The sequence below is a fragment of the Panulirus ornatus genome, chromosome 17 (assembly GCF_036320965.1).
Source record: "Panulirus ornatus isolate Po-2019 chromosome 17, ASM3632096v1, whole genome shotgun sequence".
In the NCBI taxonomy this organism is placed as follows: Eukaryota; Metazoa; Arthropoda; class Malacostraca; order Decapoda; family Palinuridae; genus Panulirus; species Panulirus ornatus.
In genome coordinates this window covers 36,569,984-36,581,084 of record NC_092240.1, presented here as the reverse complement: position 1 = coordinate 36,581,084, position 11,101 = coordinate 36,569,984, and the positions used below count along the sequence as shown (strand labels likewise).

The 11,101-nt window shown below is 41.6% G+C and overlaps 1 protein-coding gene across 1 annotated transcript in view; it reads left to right on the top strand.

Moving 5' to 3' along the window:
• The first annotated feature begins 3,046 nt into the window (after positions 1–3,046).
• Positions 3,047–11,101, top strand: part of LOC139754683 (medium-chain acyl-CoA ligase ACSF2, mitochondrial-like) — a 70,128-nt gene continuing 62,073 nt past the window's right edge. The window contains exon 1 of the mRNA XM_071672239.1: positions 3,047–3,194. The gene's annotated coding sequence lies outside the window, so the exon portion shown is untranslated. The remainder of the gene's footprint in view (positions 3,195–11,101) is intronic.

Genomic DNA, 11,101 nt, shown 5'->3' with positions numbered 1-11,101 from the left:
CCTTCATAGAACATACAAAGCTCCATCATCCAGGATCGAACCTGGAACTCCTTGTGCAAGAGGCAGGCATGCTAACCGCTAGGCTAAGGGACTGTATGATAGGAAACAACTATTCGAAATAGTAAGTACTCGAATACCCTTCGTCTCACTATACTAATACTTAGTATTTCGAATAGTTGTTTCGTATTATACAGTCCCTTAGCCTACCGGTTAGCATGCCTGCCTCTTGCACAAGGGGTCCCAGGTTCGATCCTGGCTGATGGAGCTTTGTATGTTCTAAGAATGTGCGCGTTCATATACACTTTATTCGTATTCATATAACTCCGCGTTGTACAGTCAGGTTCGGTAAAACGCTCTCAGCTGGCTATGTGTTCTGTACGGAAACAACCGATAGACCCCGTTGCTCACCATAGTGAGACGAAGGGTATTCGAGTACTTAGTATTTCGAATAGTTGTTCACAGTTATACAGTCCCTTAGCCTATCGGTTAGCATGCATGCCTCTTGCACAAGGAGTCCCAGGTTCGATCCTGGCTGATGAAGCTTTGTATGTTCTATGAAGGTGCGCGTTCATATACACTTTATTCGTATATATATATATATATATTTTTTTTTTTTTGCCGCTGTCTCCCGCGTTTGCGAGGTAGCGCAAGGAAACAGACGAAAGAAATGGCCCAACCCACCCCCATACACATGTATATACATACGTCCACACACGCAAATATACATACCTACACAGCTTTCCATGGTTTACCCCAGACGCTTCACATGCCTTGATTCAATCCACTGACATATATATTATTTCTCCCCTATCCCTGGGGATAGAGGAGAAAGAATACTTCCCACACATTCCTCACGTATCGTAGAAGGCGACTAAAGGGATCGGGAGGAAGGGGCTAGAGCCCCTCTCCTTTCTTGTAATTTAACTTTCTAAAAGGGGAAACAGAAGAAGGAGTCACGCGTGGAGTGCTCATCTTCCTCGAAGGCTCAGACTGGGGTGTCTAAATGTGTGTGGATGTAACCAAGATGAGAAAAAAGGAGAGATAGGTTATGTTTGAGGAAAGGAACCTGGATGTTTTGGCTCTGAGTAAAACGAAGCTCAAGGATAAAGGGGAATAGTGGTTTGGGAATGTCTTCGGAGTAGAGTCAGGGGTTAGTGAGAGGACAAGAGCAAGGGAAGGAGTAGCACTAGTCCTGAAACAGGATTGGTGGGAGTATGTGATAGAGTGTAAGAAAGTAAATTCTAGATTGATATGGGTAAAACTGAAAGTTGATGGAGAGAGATGGTTGATTATTAGTTCATAAGCACCTGGGCGTTAGAAGAAAGATCATGAGAGGCAAGTGTTTTGGGAGCAGCTGAATGAGAGTGTTAGTGGTTTTGATGCACGAGACCTGGTTATAGTAATGGGTGATTTGAATGCAAAGGTGAGTAATGTGGCAGTTGAGGGAATAATTGGTATACATGGGGATTTCAGTGTTGTAAATGGAAATGGTGAAGAGCTTGTAGATATATGTGCTGAAAAAGGACTGGAGATTAGGAATACCTGGTTTAAAAAGAGGGATATACATAAGTATACATATGTAAGTAGGAGAGATGGCCAGAGAGCGTTATTGGATTACGTGTTAATTGATAGGCCCGCAAAAGAGACTTTTGGATGTTAATGTGCTGAGAGGTGTAACTGGAGGGATGTCTGATCATTATCTTGTGGAGGGGAAGGTGAAGATTTGTAGAGGTTTTCAGAAAAGAAGAGAGAATGTTTGGGTGAAGAGAGTGGTGAGAGTAAGTGAGCTTGGGAAGGAGACTTGTGTGAGGAAGTACCAGGAGAGACTGAGTACAGAATGGAAAAGGTGAGAACAATGGATGTAAGGGGAGTGGGGAAGGAATGGGATGCATTTAGGGAAGCAGTGATGGCTTGCGCAAAAGATGCTTGTGGCATGAGAAAGCGTGGGAGGTGGGCAGATTAGAAAGGGTAGTGGGTGGTGGGATGAAGAAGTAAGAATATTCGTGAAAGAGAAGAGAGAGGCATTTGGATGATTTTTGCAGGGGAATAATGCAAATGAGTGGTAGATCTATAAAAGAAAGAGGCAGGAGGTCAAGAGAAGGGTGCAAGAGGTGAAAAAGAGGGCAAATATGATGTGGGGTGAGAGAGTATCATTAATAATTATAGGGAGAATAAGAAGATATTTTGGAAAGAGGTAAATAAAGTGCGTAAGACAAGCGAACAAATGGGAACTTCTGTGAAGGGGGCTAATGGGGAGGTGTTAACAAGTAGTGGTGATGTGAGAAGGAGGTGGAGTGAGTATTTTGAAGGTTTGTTGAATGTGTTTGATGATAGAGTGGTAGATATAGGGTGTTTTGGTCGAGGTGGTGTGCAAAGTGAGAGGGTTAGGGAAAATGATTCGGTAAACAGAGAAGAGGTAATAAAAGCTTTGCAGAAGATGAAATCCGGCAAGGCAGCGGGTTTGGATGGTATTGCAGTGGAATTTATAAAAAAGGGGTTGACTGGTTGGTAAGGTTATTTAATGTATGTATGATTCCTGGTGAGGTGCCTGAGGATTGGTGGAATGCTTGCATATTTATGTGTACTTTGAAATGTATAGGTATGTATATGTGCATGTTTGTGCTTTTATGTATATGCTTGTGTATGTGGGTGGGATGAGCCATTATTTCATCTGTTTCCCTGTGCTACCTTGCTAACATGGGAGACAGCAACAAAGTATGATAAAAAGAAAATAGAAAAAATATTAATGGGATGGCCTTGATTAGGGCCTTACCTGCCCATGCTGTTTCAGCAATTACAAAAATACTTTGTAGTCTGATGTTTTAAAGTTGTGTGAATTTGAAATTCTAAAGAATATCATAATAGAAATTGGGAAGTGAGTTCACAAATAAAAGCTAAACATATTAATCTTATTTATTATTGTGTTGCTTTTAATTTTGAAGAGGTGGGAGTTACTTAGAAATGCAGGTGTAATGATTTTCTGGGATCTCTATGCCAGTCCTTAGCCATAATCCTTTGTTTTTAAAATTTTGCACTTCCTATCAGGTTCAGCGCATCTGTCTCCCAGTTCCATTGTATCATTGTTTTGGTTGTGTTGGTGGAACTCTGACTGGATTGGCATTTGGAGCCACATGTATTCTTCCCTGCCCAGGCTTTGATGCTGATGCCTGTCTTGAGGCATTACAAGATGAGAGGTCAGTTACTGATAGAAAGTATTCTCAACAATTATATGATAGCTGTGTAATAATGACAAGTTTCTTTTTTGATTCGTATGTTTTGATTTGCAAAAATGACAAACCTGCCGATTATTTGGAAATTTAGACAATAGCATATCTGGACTCTTTTGAAGTGAGGTATTTGTCAGGTCTGTTTGATAGTGTATTTATGTTTTTACTTTAAAGTTCTCTTGTTGGTAAAGCAGTCTATATGTTAGAGCTTTGACAGTGAAAGAGTGCTTTGTCTCATTTCAAACAAATTGCATACCTACAAGTAAAATCCTGTCAAAGAAAAAGCACTTTGCTTCATTTTGATTAAAACACCAATTCCTGCATTTGTGAGGTAGCACAAGGAACAGATTGAAGAAAGGCCACTCTGCTTACATCCTTTCTCTAGTTGTCATGTGCAATGCACCAAAACCACTACTCTCTATCTATAACCTGGTCTCACAGACTTTTCTAGGGTTTATTAGGGGTGCTTCACATGCCCTGGTTCAGTCCATTGACATCTTTCCAAATTCATTCTATCCTGTGCATGCCTTTTTCCATCCTGCCTGTTCAGGCCCTTATTGTGCAAAATCTTTTTCACTCAATCCTTACAGCTCCATTCTCCTTGTTTCCTCCACTTCTGATGTGTATGTCATTTTTGTCAGCCTTTCTTCACGTATTCTTTGCATATGTCCAAATAGTTTCAGCACGCCCTTTTCAGCTCTCACCCACTCATTATTTCCTCATCTCTCTCTTACCTTTTCATTACTTAATCAAACTACCTCACACCACATTGTTCTCATGAATGTAGTTTCCAACACATCCTCCCTCCTCTGCACAGCCATATCTGTTGCCCATGTTCACATCCATATGACATTGTTGGGACTATGATACCTTCAAACATACCCATTTTTGTCCTCCCCAATAATGGTCTCTCTCCACACATTCTTAAGTGCTTCCCGTACCTTCACCTCCTCACCCACCCAGTGACTCACTTCTATTTCTGTGGTTCCATTTGCAGCCATGTTTACTCCCACATATCTAAAACACCTCATTTCCTCCAATATTATTCCATTCAAAATCAGGAGACAGTAGCAGATAGGCAGCCAGTGACCAGGGAGACATATTAACAGAACTACCCACCAAGGTATTGAGAGGGTTAGTGATGGCTGCTTAGTGAGCCAGCACTTCAATGGTTGTCAAACTGTGCTCCTCTGATCCAGTTAGCTGCCTTTTCTTTCTACCTCACCCACTTGTGGACTACTGACATTCTGTCCACAAGCATACAGTCTCTCATCATTCATAACACATGCCAACAGAGCTCGCTCACACAGCTCATTTTCCTGCAGTGAGCTGCCTTTTGGCAGTAGCCCTGCCTTTTGGCAAAATGGTAGGAACAATGAATGGAAGTACTAGGTTGGAACAGTTAAGCCTATAGGAGCATTAGGTAGAAGTAGTAGGTAGCAACATGAGGCAGGAACATGAGGTAGAAGTAGTAGGTTCAAACATTAGGCAGGAACATTAGGTTGACACTTTAGATAGAAGTAGTCGGTAAGAACATTAGGTAGACACTTTAGGTAGTAGTAGTTATCGGGAATATTTGGTAGGAGCCTTTGCAAACACTGCCCTAGAGTTGCCTTCTGCACAAGAGTTGCCCTCTGCCAATAGCCTGTAAAGGGTGAGGCCCTGAAGGCTAAGTGGCACTGGAGTTAACCAGTTATGGAGACTTTGTTACCATGGCCAAAAGCTTGAGGGAGTTCCAGGAGGGAACAGGCATCAAAGATGTAAATAGATAGATCAAATCTACACCTCAGCTAACTAGTCTCTCAACTTCCTCCTTTTCACACTCTCTCCAGTGTCAGGCACCATCTTTTGCATTTTCTCACTCAAATCTGCCACCGGTATCATATCATCATTAAACACCAACTGGAACCATGGAAGTGAGTCATAGGATGGGTGAGTGGGCAAAAGTTTTTGAGGAATGCTTTGAAAGAGTGGGCATTATCTGGCAGGGCTAAGGTGGGTATGTTTAAAGACATAGTAGTCCCAACATTATAATATGGATGTATGGCATGGGTTATATACAATGAGAATGTGTGGAAACGGGTGGATGTGCTGGAGATGAAATGTTAGAGGACAATACTTGGTGTGGGTGGTTTGATTGAAGAATGAAAGGGTAAGAGAGAGATGCATTTAAAAGAAGAGCGTGGTTGAGAGAGCTGAAGAGGGGGTATTAGAATGGTTTGGGTGTATGGAAAGAATGAATGAGATGGTGTTGATAAAGAGGATATATGTGTTAGAATCTATCTATCTATCTACCTATATTTCTGACGTCTGTTCTCTTTGGGAACTCCCTCGAGGGGGTGGCCACAGTAAAGAGTGTCCATAACTGGTGAACTCCAGTGCCGCTTCTAAGACATAAGTGCCTCACCCTTGGCAGGCCACTGGCAGAGGGTAACTCTAGCACAATGTTTTCAGAGGCTTTTCCCTACTCTTCCTTCCAACTACTATTACCTAATGTGTTTACCTAATGCCCCAACCTACTGCTTCTACCTAATGCTCTTGTCTAATGTTTCTGTCTATTACTTCTATCTATTGCTCTTACCATTTTGCCAAAAGGCAGGGCTAATGCATAGCACTCACTGCAGAAAAAATTAGAGTAATTAAAGTAAAGAAGAAAGAGTTATGTGAGTTAAGTTTCCCGTCAAGTGTTATGTGTGATAAGGAGAGATAATATGTTTGTCAATAGAGTGCCAGCAGTCCATGTGTAGGTGAGGCTGAAAGAAAAGACAGCTACCTGGGTCAGAGGAGTGCAGCTTGACAACCACTAAAGTGCTGGCTCATTATGCAGCCGGGAGAAACAATATTATACGGATACGAGGCATGGGCTATAGATAAGGTTGTGCAAAGGAAGATGGATGTGTTGTGAATTAAATATTTGAGGACAATTTGCAGTGTGAGGTGCTTAGATTAAGTAATGAAATGATATGTGAGATGTGTGGTAATAAAAAAAGAGTGTGGTTGAGAGAGCAGAAGAAAGAATGAGAGGTGATAGGTTGACAAAGAGGATATATGTCAGAAGTGAAGGGAAGAAGAAGAACAGGGAGACCAAGTTGAAGATGAAAGGATGGAAAGATTTTGATTGATCAGCGCTCATGCCTCGCAGCCATATAAGATATTTGGAACTACGATTCCCTCAAACACGCCAACTTAAGCTCTCTGAGATAATGTTCTCCCTTTCCACACATTCTTCATTGCTCCCAGAACCTTCCCTCTTCCCCCACCATGTGACTCACTTCCTTTTCCATGGTTCCATTTACTGCCAAGTCTACTCCCAGATATATAAAACACTTCACTTCCTCAAATTTTTCTACATTCAAACTAACATTCCAACTAATTTGTCCCTCAACCCTGCTGAACCTAAAAGCCTTGCTTTTATTCACATTTACTCCCAACATTTCCTTTCGCACACTCTTCCAAACTCAGACATCAACTTCAGCAGTTTCTTACTTGAATCAGCCACCAGTGTTGTATAATCAGCAAACAACAACTTACTCTTTTCCCAACATTGCATACTCGCCCGTCTCTCTAAAACTTGTGCATTTACCTCCCTCACCATCCCATCCATAAACAAAATCAACAACCACATTGACATCTTACACCCCTGCTGCAGACTAACCTTCACTAGGAACCAGTCACTCTCCTTTCTTCTTACTCATACACATGCTTTACACCATTGATGAAAACTTCTCACTGCTTCTAGTGGTTTACCTCCCATACCATATATTCTGAAAACCTTCCATAAAGTATCTCTGTCAACCCTATCATTTGCTTTCCCCAGGTCCATTAATGCCACATACAAATCCTTTCATTTTTCTGAATATTTCTCACACACATTCTTTGAAGCAAACACATGATCCACACATCCTCTACCACCTCTGAAACCACACTGCTTCTTCCCAATCTGATGCTCATTGCATACCCTCACCCTCTCATTCACTACCCTCCCATACAATTTTCCAGTTATAATCAACAAACTTATGCCTTCATAGTTTGAACGCTCACCTTTATCCCCTTTACCTTTGTACAATAGCACTTTACATTCATTCGTCCAATCCTCTGGCTTTTCATCATGATCCATACAGACATTGAGTGTCCTTACCAATCAATCAAAAACACAGTCGGTCCCCTTCTTAATGAAATCAACTGCAATACTATCCAAGGTGGTTTTTACCTAGTTTCCCTGCTGTCTTTGCCTTTGGGATAGTAGGGATACAGCAGTGCACTACCACAGGCAGGATTGGCCACAGCAAACCAAATTCTCTGTGAATGAACATTGTAAAGTGGGAGCCACTGGTGGATCCCTGGAATGTGTTCATGCCACCATTGCACATGAAATTAGGCCTTTTGAAATCATTTGTCACAGCTCTAGATAAGATCTGCAGCCTTTAAGTACCTTCAAGACTTGTTGCCTAAGCTGTCAAGAGGCAAAGGTCAAAGCCGGTATCCTTGTCAAACCACAGATAAAGAAGATGCTGGAGTGCAAGGAATTCTCCAAGAAGCACACTCTGAAGGAGAAAGCAGCTTGGTATAGCTTTCTCACGGTGGTTTGGGGCTTCCTAGGCAATCACAAGGCCAAAAACTATGTTGGGCTTGTTGAGACTATGGAGAAGAACTATGGCAAAATGGGCTGCAGGATGCCCCTCAGAGGCGAGTGCTTCCACAGGATATACTTGACTTTGAACGCTGCTATCGAGGAACATGTAATGAGAATATGATGGGAAATTATATTTGAGGTCTGATTTGTGAAAGTGATTTACAGTACAGTCGTAAATCTTGAGATACTACTCACTTCTAAATGTCTTGTGATCACTTTTGTTTAACATTAATGTAAATGTATGTTAATTTTGATTCATTTGTTGTTGTTTTCTAACTTTACGTGAATAGAAATGTGCTACTTCACCCATGGTCCAATTGGAAAAAGGCAAATTTCATATTATTACTGTCCTGGTCACAAAAGCAAAGTTTGAAAGGATTGATAGCCTTTTTCTCTACTTTTACACACAAGAAATGAGGATGTAACAGTTCCTATCCAGGAAAAAATTGTTATGCAGTGACAATGTGCAAAAGACAAGAGAACAAATGGGAACATTGATGAAGGGAGTAAAAAGGGAAGTGATAACAGGTAGTGATGGAGTGAGTATTTAGAAGGCATGTTGAATGTGTTTGATAATAGAGTTGCAGATGTAGTTTTTTGGTTAGGGTGGTGTGTGAAGTGAGAGAGCCAGGGAGAGTGGTTTGGTGAAGAGAGGAGAGGTGGTGAAAGCCTTGTGGAAGATGAAATCTGGCAAGATGGCATGGATGGATGGCATTGCAGTCAAATTTATTAAGAAAGGGGGTAACTGTGTTGTTAATTGGTTAGGAAGGATATTCAGTGGATGTATGCATTATGATGAAGTGCCTGAATGCATGTATAGTGCCAATGTATAAAGGCAAAGGGGATAAAAGTGAATGTTCAAAAACTTCAGAGGCATAGGTTTTGTTGAATATACCGAGAAAATTGTATGGTAGGGTCTTCACTGAGAGGGTGAAGGCTTGTATAGAGCATCAGATTGGGGAGGAGCCATGTGGTTTTAGAAATGGTAGTGGATGTGTGGATCAAGTGTTTACTTTGAAGAATGTATGAGAGAAATACCTAGGAAAACAGATTTATGTAGTATTTATGGATATGGAGAAGGCATGTGATAGAGTTGATAGGGATGCTTTGTGGAAGGTCTTAAGAATACATAGTGTGGGAGGTAAGCTGCTTGAAGCAGTGAGAAGTTTTTATCAAGGGTGTAAGGCATATGTACAAGTAGGAAGAGTGATTGGTTCACAGTGAAGGTCAGTCTGCGACACGAGTGTGTGATGTACCCATGGTTGTTTAATTTGTTTATGGATGGGGTGGTTAGGGAGGTAAATGCAAAACTGTTGGAGAGAGGGGTGAGTATGCAGTATGTTGGAGATGTGAGGGCCTGGGAAGAGACTTTTGTTGTCCGCTGCTGATACAGCACTGATTGCCAATTTAAGTAAGAAACTGCAAAAGTTGGTGATTGAGTCTGGAAAAGTGTACGGAAGGAGAAAGGTGAGAGTAAATGCAAATAAGAGCAAGGTAGTTAGGTTCAGCAGGGTTGAGGGACAAGCTAGTTGGGATGTAAGTTTAAATGGAGAAAAATTGGAGGAAGTGAGGTGTTTTAGATATCTGGGAATGAACTTTGCAGCATCTGGAACCATGGAAGTGGAAGTGAGTCATAAGGTAGGGGAAGGGATGAAGGTTGTGGGAGCAATGAAGAATGTGTGGAAAGAGAGAATGTGATCTCAGAGAACAAAAATGGGTATGTTGGAAGGAATAGAAGTTCCAAAAATATCATATGATTTTGAGGCAGGGCTTTAGATAGGGTTGTATGGAGGAGGATGGATGTGTTGGAAATGAAATGTTTGAGGAGAATATTTGGTGTGAAGTGGTTTGATCAAGTAAGTAATGAAAGGGTAAGAGAGATGTGTGATAATTAATAGAATGTGGTTGAGAAAGCAGAAAAGGGTGTGTTGAAGTGGTTTGGACATATGGAGAGAATGAGTGAGTAAAGGTTGACAAAAAGGATACATGTGTTAGAGGTGGAGGGAACAAGGAAAAGTGGAAGACTAAATTGAGGTGGAAGGATGGGGTGAAAAAGATTTTGAGCGATCAGGGCCTGAACATTTAGTAGGGTGAATGGCGTGCTTGGAATAGTCTGAACTGTAATGATATGATATATAGGGGTGAATGTGCTGTCAGTGGATTGAACTAGGTTATGTGAAATGTTTAAGGTAATCTATGGAAAGGTTTGAGGCGCCTAGATGTGGATTGGGAGCTCTGGTTTTGATGCATTACATATGACAGCTAGAGAGTGAGTGTGAGTGGATGTGGCCTGTTTTGCATGTTTCTTGGTGCTTCCTCATTGACACAGGGGGTAGTGATGCTGTTTCCTGTGGGGCAAGGTGATGCCAGAATGGATGAAGGTGAGCAAGTATGAATATGTATACATGCAGATATTTGTGTATATGTTATGTATACGAATGTATATTTACATGTATGTCGTATGTATACATGTGTGTATACAAGTGGATGGGTCTTTCTTCGTCTGTTTCCTGGTGCTACCTTGCTAATGTGGGAAATGGCATTCAAGTATGTTATATAAGTACTAAATAAATAAAATTTATGTTCATTCTTTGGTGTCATTTCGTATGTTAGCGAGATATTACCAGGAAAGATGAAGAAAGGCCACAGCCATTATATGTAATGCACCTAAACCACAGTTCCCCATCCACATTCATGCCCCGCAGACATTTCCATGCTTTACTTCAGATGCTTCACATCCCTGGTTCAGGCCACTGATAGCATGTTGACCCCAGTGTACTACATCATTCCAGTTCACTCTATTCCATGCATGCCTTCCACCCTCTTACATGTTCAGGTCCCAAGTGCTCAAAATCCCTTTCGCTCCATCCTCCCATCTTGAAAGTGGTCTCCCCATTCCCCATGTTCCCTCCACTCCAGAAACACACACACACACACACACACACACACACACACACACACACACACACACACACACACACACACACACACACACTGGCCTATGCCAGGTACCCATTTTATTGACCAGCTCCCAAGAGAGGATGAACTGCTGGTTGGAATAGGGACAGGCAGCCACTACCAGGATTCAATCTTGTGAATATCATCCCAGGTGGTCCATGCATGCATGACTGTCAGTAATGCCAACTGCTACACCTTGGAGGTCACTGTTTTTGTGTATGATTTGGCTTTCAGTTGCCCATGTTGTCCTAGCTACCAAGGAAAAAAGTATCTTATTGCATAG